This window comes from Colobus angolensis, unplaced genomic scaffold (genome assembly GCF_000951035.1).
Source record: "Colobus angolensis palliatus isolate OR3802 unplaced genomic scaffold, Cang.pa_1.0 Scaffold424, whole genome shotgun sequence".
NCBI lineage: Eukaryota > Metazoa > Chordata > Mammalia > Primates > Cercopithecidae > Colobus > Colobus angolensis.
In genome coordinates, this window is record NW_012117644.1 from 440,318 (window position 1) to 449,346 (window position 9,029).

At 40.2% G+C, this 9,029-nt stretch overlaps 1 protein-coding gene and 1 pseudogene across 3 annotated transcripts in view; one reads left to right on the forward strand and one right to left on the reverse strand.

The window, feature by feature from the left end:
- Nucleotides 1-9,029, reverse strand: part of STIM1 (stromal interaction molecule 1) — a 222,222-nt gene that overhangs the window by 90,927 nt on the left and 122,266 nt on the right. The gene's annotated exons all lie outside the window — the stretch shown is intronic.
- Nucleotides 3,728-4,033, forward strand: LOC105522292 (annotated as a pseudogene).

The following is a 9,029-nucleotide window of genomic DNA, read 5'->3' on the forward strand; positions in this document are numbered from 1 at the left end:
CGCCCGGCTAATTTTGTATTTTTAGTAGAGACAGGGTTTTACCATGTTGGCCAGGCTGGTCTCGAACTCCTGACCTCAAGTGATCTGCCTGCCTCAGCCTCCCAAAGTGCTGGGATTACAGGTGTGAACCATCATGCTCAGCCACAAAGTATATTTCATATGGAAATATGAGGGCATAAACTAAATATCTAAGGAAACAATAGTCCAGGCAGGGGCAAGAGCTAGAACCAAGGCCCTAAAGCAGGGATACAAAAGAGTATGAAGGAACACCAAAGAGTGTGGCTTCAGTGAGTGACAAGGGGAATATAAGTCAGAGAGGAGATCAGAATAAGTGGGCACCAGATCACAGAGGGCTTTGCTAACTTTTGTGGAGACTGTGGCTTTCACATCAAACAAAAAATGAAGTTATCACAAGTTTTGAGCAGAGCAAAATGATCTGGTTTACGTTTTTCTTTGTTTTGTTTTGTTTTGTTTTTGTTTTGTTTTGTTTTTCAAAAAAGCTCTCTAGCTGCTACACTGAGAATAAATGTAGATAAGGCTATCTGCTCGGAGACTATTGAGCCTTGGTGCCTGCAGTGGAATGATAGTGAGAAATGATTCTATTTTGGATATATTTTAAAGGGAGAACCCATAGGATTTACCAATAGATGTGGAGTTGACAAAATTATGAATTATTTAGAATATTTTTTGCCCAGGCAATTGAAACAATGGACTTGCCTTCAACTGAGATGAGGAAGGCAGTGTATACAGCAGGTTTTGGATGAGATAATATTTAGAATCCAGCTTGGTGCACATTAAGCTTCAGATGCCTTTAAAACTCTTAGAAGAAAACACACGGGTAAGTCATCATGACCTTGGATTTGACAATGGTTTCTTAGACATGACCTCAAAAGCATGAGCAGCAACAACAGCAAAAAAATAAATAAACTGGACTTCATCAAAATTAAAAACTTCTGCGCTTCAAAGGACATGATCAAGAAAGTGAAAAAGCAACCCACAGAATGGGAGAAAATATTTTCAAATCACGTATCTCATAAGGGATTTGTATATAAAATATATAAAGAACTTTAACAACTCAACACCAAAAAGACAACCCAATTTAAAAATGAGCAAAGGTTTTTAATTTTATTTTAAAAATTTTTTGAGACAGAGTCTCACTCTGTCACCCAGGCTAAAGTGCAGTGGCCCAATCTCGGCTCACTGCAACCTCCGCCTCCTGGGTTCAAGCTATTCTCATGTCTCAGCCTCCTGAGTAGCTGGGATTATAGGCACACACCACTATGCCTAGCTAATTTTTGTATTTTTTTGTAGAGACCAAGTTTTGCCACGTTGGCCCAGCTGGTCTCAAACTCCTGGCTTCAAGCAATCCGCCTGCCACCCAAAGCACTGGGATTACAGGTGTGAGCCACCATACCAGGACGCAAAGTTATTATTAAAAACTAAAAAAAAAAGATGTTGGTAAGGCTGCAGAGAAAAGGCAACACTTATATACAGTTGATGGAAATGTAAATAGTCCAGCCACTGTGGAAAGCAGTTTGGAGATTTCTAAGAGTACTAAAAATAGAACTACCATTCGATCCAGCAATTCCATTACTGTATACATACCCAAAGGAAAATAAATTATTCTACTAAAAAGATATGTGCACTTATATGTTCACTGCAGCACTATTCACAATAGTAAAGACATGAAATCAACCTAGATGCCACTAATTAATGTGGTACAGGCCAGGCACGGTGGTTCATGCCTGTAATACCAGCACTTTGGGAGGCCAAGGCGGGAGGAGAGCTTGAGCCCAGGAGTTCAAGACCAGCCTGGGCAACATGGCAAAACCCTGTATCCACAAAACAATACAAAGAAATTAGCCAGGCAGTGGTGCATGCCTGTAGTTCCAGCTACTCAGAAGCTGAGGTGGGAGGATCACTTGAACCCAGGAGACTGAGGCTGCAATGAGCCGGAATCATGCCACTGCACTCCAGCCTGGGTTACAGAGCAAGACCCTGACTCAAAAAAAAAAAAAGAAAGAAAGAAAATGTGGTACATATTGACCATGAAAAGCAATGAAAATCCTTTGCAGCAACATGAATGCAGCTGGATGCCATTATCTTAAGTGAATTAGTGCAGACACAGAAAACCAGATATTGCATGTTCTCACTTACAAGTGGGAGCTAAATCTTGGGTACACACAAACACAAAGATGTGAACAATAGATACTGGGGTCTCCAAAAGGAGTGGGGATAGGGAGAAGGACTGAAAAAATTCCCATTGAATGCTACGGTCACTATCTGCATAAGAAAATCAATAGAAGCCCAAACCTCAGCATCACGCAATATACCCTTGCAACAAACCTGCACATGTACCCCATGAATATAAAATTAAGATGGAAATTTTTTAAAATAATAATAAAAAATAAAATAAATGGGCAAAGGATCTGAGAAAATATTTCTCTAAAGAAGATATACAAATAACCACTAAGCACATGAAAAGATGTTCAATACCGTTAGTCATCAGAGAAATGTAAATCAAAATCATAATGAGATATTACTTTATACCAACTAGGATGACTGCAATCAAAAAGTCAGACAATAACAAGTGTTGATGAGCATGTGGAGAGATCAGATCCCTCACACACTGCTGGCAGGAATGTAAAAATGGTTTAGCCACTTGAACCATTTTTATATGGAAAATACTCTGGCAGTTCCTAAAACAGTTACCATATGACCCAGCAATTCTATTCATATGTATGTACCCAAGAGAAATAAAAGTGTATGTCCAAACAAAACATAAAACACATGTCCACACAAAAACTTATACATGTCTATAGCAGCAGTATTCATAATAGCCAAAAGGTGAAACAAACCAGATGTCTATAAATTGATGAATGGCTAAACAAAACTGGTATGTCCATGCAATAGAATATTATTTGGCCATGAAAAGAAATAAAATACAGATATATATACATGAACATGTACAGGCAGTACTGATAATGCACCTTGAAAACATGCTAAGTGAAAAAAGTCAGTTACAATGGACCACATATTATATGACTATATTTACATGAAATGTCCATAATAGGCAAATCTACAGAAAGAGAAAGTAGATGTGTGATTGCTTAGGGCTGGGGGAAATGTGGGGAGAGAACAATAGCTAATGTGTATGTGGTTTATTTTTGAGGTGACAAAAATGTTTTTAAATGGACTGAGGTGATAGTTGCACATATCTGTGAATATACTAAAACCCACTGAATTGTATACTATAAATGGGAGAACTGCATAGTATGTGAATTCTTTCTCCAAAAAGCTGGGTTTTTTTTTAATTGATAGGTTACACTAGGCCAGATAAACTTTTTCTGTAAAGAGTCAGACAGTAAATATTTTATGCTTGGTGGTCGCAACTACTCAACTCTGCTGTTCTTGCGTAAAAGCAGCAATAGACAACATGTAAACGAATGAGAGTGGCTGTATGCCAATAAAACTTTACGGACTCTGAAATTTTAATTTCATATAAATTTTACATCTTGAAATTCTTCTTTAGTTTTTCCCCTAAACTATTTTAAAATGTAAAAATCAGGGTTCTCCCATCGCCCTTGCTGTAGGTCTCAGCAGCCGGGTGGCGGGAGGAGCGGCAGTGACCAGGCAGCCCAGCTTCGCCAAGGCAGCCCAGCTTCGCCAAGGCTCTCCCTGCGCCACGGCTCGCAGACATCCCGCACGCGCCCTCCACGCCACCAGGATGACTAAGAGGAAGGTCAGCTCCGCCAAAGGGGCCGCCAAGGAAGAGCCGGAGAGAAGATAGTCGCGGTTGTCTGCTAAACCTGCTCCTGCAAAAGTGGAAGCGAAGCAGAAAAAGGCAGCAGCAAAGGATAAATCTTCAGACAAAAAAGTGCAAACAAAAGGGAAAACGGGAGCAAAGAGAAAACAGGCCGAAGTGGCTAACCAAGAAACTAAAGAACATTTGCCTGCAGAAAACAGGGAAAAGAAAACTGAGGAGAGTCCAGCCTCTGATGAAGCAGGAGAGAAAGAAACCAAGTCTGATTAATACCACACATCATGTGTTCAGTGGTCCCTGTCTCCCTTCTTGTACAATCCAGAGGAATATTTTTATCAACTATTTTGTAAATGCAAGTTTTTTAGTAGTTCTAGAAACATTTTTTAGAAGGAGGGAATCCCATCTCATCCCATTTTTAAGTGTAAATGCTTTTTTTTAAGAGGTGAAATCATTTGCTGGTTGTTTATTTTTTGGTACAACCAGAAAATAGTGTGGGATATTGAATTATGGGAGGCTTTGACTGTCTTTGGTGTCAGCTTAACATTCCATAGATGGGGGGTTAGTTTTTATATCCTATAATATGATGCATATTAAATGGCAATATGGAGTCAGTCCTGCATTTAATGTCTTGAACATTTCAAATTACTTCTATTCCCATGTTGTTTTTTGGTAGAATTGTTTCCTAAAGAAAACCAGTCCTTGATCATGGCTCTCCCTGTCAGAACTGTGTGTACTCTGTAACATCTTTGGTTGTGGTAGTCCTGTTTTCCTAATAACTTGGTTACTGTGCTGTGAAAGATTAAAAATTTGAATATGTAGTGTACATGCTATTCAGTTGTGAATTGGTGGGATGTATGTAACAGCTTATCAACATGTGAAGATGCTGGTACTTGATAGCCTCTGAAGGACATTTGCTTCCAAATTCTAAGTGGAAAGTCACTGGAATAACTTTAAAAAAAGAATTACAATACATGGCTTTTTAGATTTTCGGTATGTATATTAATAATTCTGTACAAATTGAAATGTCTGTACTGATCCTCAACCAATAAAATCTCAATTATGAAAGAAAAAAGTTTTAAAATCATTTTTAGTTTTCAGGCTATACGAAAAAACAGTTTGCTGATCCCTGGACTAGATATAATAAATCCACCCTCTGCTCTGGCTTCAGGTGCTAGGGAAATCTCTCTCCCTGACAGTCCCCACGAACAAAAGGCAACTTCGATTCCACACTCAGTTTTCCCTCATGCTGCCATCCCTATACACGGCTTTCCAACACCCTGAGAGGATCACAAACCCAGCCAAACACTCAACAGCAGGAAAACCTCTAGGACTCCATTTCCAAAATAGAACACCCACTTCAATTGACTTGGCAAAAAGAGTTAGAGCTCACCATGTGTTTCTTATAAATGACACTCACCTTTGGGCAGTAGTATGGGAAGAAGCTTAAGGACAAAGAATATAAGAATAAAACAAACTCATGCCTCTCCCAAGAAGCTTCTGGCATCTAATCAACTCTAAGAGGGAGGATTTAGGCTTATGTGTCAATGAGCAATACAAAATATATATACACACACTGTGTGTGTGTGTGTGTGTGTGTGTCCTTAAGGACAAAATATCCTATTAGAGTACTGTACTACACAAGAGAAGGCAGAAGAATAGAGCAGGCATTAGGAGTTCCAGAAGACTTTGTTAAGCAGCACTTGTTCTTTCATCTGCCTAACCAATTATTTACTGAATAGTTACTATGTGACAGGTCTTGTGTTGAGATCCAAGGACACACAGATTAATCAGAATTGAAAGCATCTGGGTGAGACAGATATACAGAAGAGAGTCTGTCCTTGAAGGAAAGAACCACTGTTCTATGTGGAGGAAAGTGTTATCACTCAATCCCAAAGACAGAGCCCAGCCACTTTCTCTCCAGCCCCTCTCCAGCCCCATACTGCCTGAGACCGCACAAAGTTTTGCACTCTCAACTGATCACACAGCTTGGTCAACATCCAGAGAAATCACAAAGCTTATGAAGTGTCATATAGGAAAAAGAATTTCACAGATAATGTCTTGAATCACATTTCTGACACTGACCACTATGTCACCTAGAACCTGTAAAATGCAAACTACCTCATAGTTACAATGTGGAGAAAAGGAGATAATTTAAGGCACACAGTGCCTATATGTAGAAGATGCTTCATATGTGTCCCCTTGACAAGGGGGCTCATACTATTTATACCAGTTTATCTGAGGAGAAACCTAGTGTCTGAGGATAAACAAGAATAAATAGTATGATCCCCCTTGTCAAGGGACCCAGCAAGTTCTGATCCTACCAGTGACTTCCCAGAGACTTCTAATCTTACCTCTGCCTCCTCAAGACACCAAGTGGCTAGATAAAAGAGGGCATGACTCTCATCCGGCCAGTGCCAAAGTGCTGAGGTATATGCCTATGTGGATCTATACCTGAGAAGGCCTGATGCATGTTGGGTACTGACAAAAAATTACAAGAAACTGGATAACACAACAACTATAGAAATTTGCACACAGCTCTATGGTTTACAAAAAAAGGATCTTTGTCAAGTCTCACATCAGCCATTGAAGGTATATGTTACTGGTGTCCCTATCTTATAGATGAAGTAACTATTCTCTAGATACCTCCCTATTTGATGTCTCCCAGAGTTGCCATATTTTTTGTCTCCTGCCTTTACTCGTTAAGGTCCCCTCTCCTGGAATGTTCTTCTTCCTTTCTTCATCTAGTAAACTCCTGCTCATCTTTAAAAACCAAGTTCCAACTTCACCTCCTCTGCAAAACCTGCTCCTGACATACCTTCAGTCAGAATTAGGGCCAGCTCTGTTTACTTCTAGCTTTTCAACTTTAGGATGAAATCCAAGTTCCTCAGTATGGCATACAAATCTGGCTAGAGCCTGCCTTTCTAATCTTATTCCCAACCTCTCCCTCCCTGCCCCACTATTACATTTGCTCAAGTTAAAAGAACCATTGAACCACAGATTCCCAAGGACATCATACTTGTTACTCCACATGATGTATCATGCTCAGCCCCCTCCCCATGTAAACCCCTATTCACTTCCAAAAATTCATCTCAGGCAATACCTTTTCTGGGAAGTATTTTCTGTCTCCTCAGATGGGTTAACTCTTTTCTGTACTTCCAAAGCATGCAGGGCTCATCTCTTGTTACAATCTCTACGGGGATAGAATATGTATGTTTTTCTGTCTCAGTAAGTGAAGTGAGACCTTTGTAGGTAGGAAATTCATCTTAATAGTCTTTAAATGGGTATGCAAAGCATATCCAGCATCCAGCACAAACCACACACTAAATATGTTTGAAGAAAAAAGAGAGAAAGAAGGCAAGCAGCACATCAAAAAGAAAGATTTCAAAGGAGGTATTTATAAGTGAGGAGAAGAATACAAGAATGAATGAAAGGAAACTCACTGGACTTAAGTGAATCAGACAATTCTTCTTAATGCTATGAAGTACAAGTACACTGAATGTGAGGCATATGCAGACACAGACATGCACAGAAGGACTTGAAAAAATACATATATAGTCAAACAAAGACAAACACCAGTTAGGTCTGAAGGGAAGCAGGGCCTTGGGAGCCAGCTGCCAATTCCTCCTTGGACAGGAAGAGTCAGAAGTTTTTAATACCTGAAACATGGCTTTTCTCTCTCTGCTAGCTTGACCACTCCTGGCTGCTAGATGATACCTGCATTCTGCCTACCACTTTGTGGAACCCAGATTCTGTCTAGACTAACAGTATCTTTGGGCTGCTAATTACATTTCTGGCTCTGCTTTTTCTTCCATGTCCTGTGTCCTATACCTCAGGCCAAACCCTTTGTCCCTAACCTTCTCCTTGATCCTCAACCTCATTTATGGGCTTTCTTTCAGCCCCTACTTCCTTGGCTCAGTGTTCCTCTTCTCCTTTCACTTCTTGTCATACACAGACACATCTAAATGCAGAAAGACATATACCCACACAAGCACAAAATGATGCATACACACATACAAAAAAACCACAAACACAAAGGCACATATAGACATATACACATATATAGACATATACACAAACAAGTCTTACAAATATATCTCATCCCTGTCATCAACAGGATTACCATCCAGAATAGACAAAGCAGACTCAACAACAAAGAGAGGGGGAAGGAAAACAACAGTCTGCTTAGTGAGAAAGAATTTCCCTGTCAAAGCAAGCCACCATCAGGTTTTCCTGGAAACATGAGGGGTACCATCTGGGGGAGCTGCTGCCTCATCTTGTGTCTGGCTAAGGTACTGGGACAGATTGCAAACTATGCCTACTCTCACTGATATGTAGCTCAGCTTGTCTGGAAACTGGTACCTTTGCCTGCGTGCTGGCTGACAAGATGGTTTCTGCTATACCAGTACATATAAGATCACTGCATCCTGATTCCTCTGGAAACTCCTACAGGTCCTTGCATACAGTCCTTAAAATGTGCTATTGTCACTGCCTGTTTATATATTTGTCTCTCACACTAGCCTAGGGCTTGTTAATGGCAAAGGGCCATTTTCATCTCTACTTTATAGATGAGCAAAGTGAATCTCCAAATCATTTAGCCATACACTTAGTACATTGCGAGGTTTGGATTTGAACCCAGGTTGGACTCCAAAGCTTATGCTTAGACTTTTAAAAAGTCAAAGTCCAAACAGTTTATTCTAAAGTTATTCTAAAAAACTCACAAAAGTTAGGACTGAATGTATGAGCTAGGCCGAAGAACTTGAACTCAATGGAAGTTGCAGCCTATAAACTGATGAGCCACTCCTGGTAGGTGAATGCTACAGCCACCCTATAAGTACTTACAAGGAAGAATGGGAACAGGACATTTCTTTAGCCTAAGGAGCAGGTTTCACCTGAAAAATGATGTCATTCATGGTGTCAGCTGTCTCTGTTCTCTCCAAACGCCCTGAGCCGACTTTAATCTGTGCTTTGCCTGAATAAACAGCAGGGGGTCAGAATGTTCCATGAAGTAGGAGACAAGATGATGATTGCACCAGGATACAGGCAGAGAACTAGAAAGAAAAAAAGTAGACAGAGGTGCCTCCAAACTGAAGTCAAAGAAGAATTACTATAGCAACAAAATGTATATATTGGAAAACAATGCTGAAGTTAATTTGCATATAGTAAATTTTTTTAAGAAAGGAGAAAGGCTGGACGCGGTTGCTCATGCCTGCAGTCCCAGCACTTTGGGAGGCCAAGGCGGGAGGATCAGTTGAGGTCAGGAGTTTGA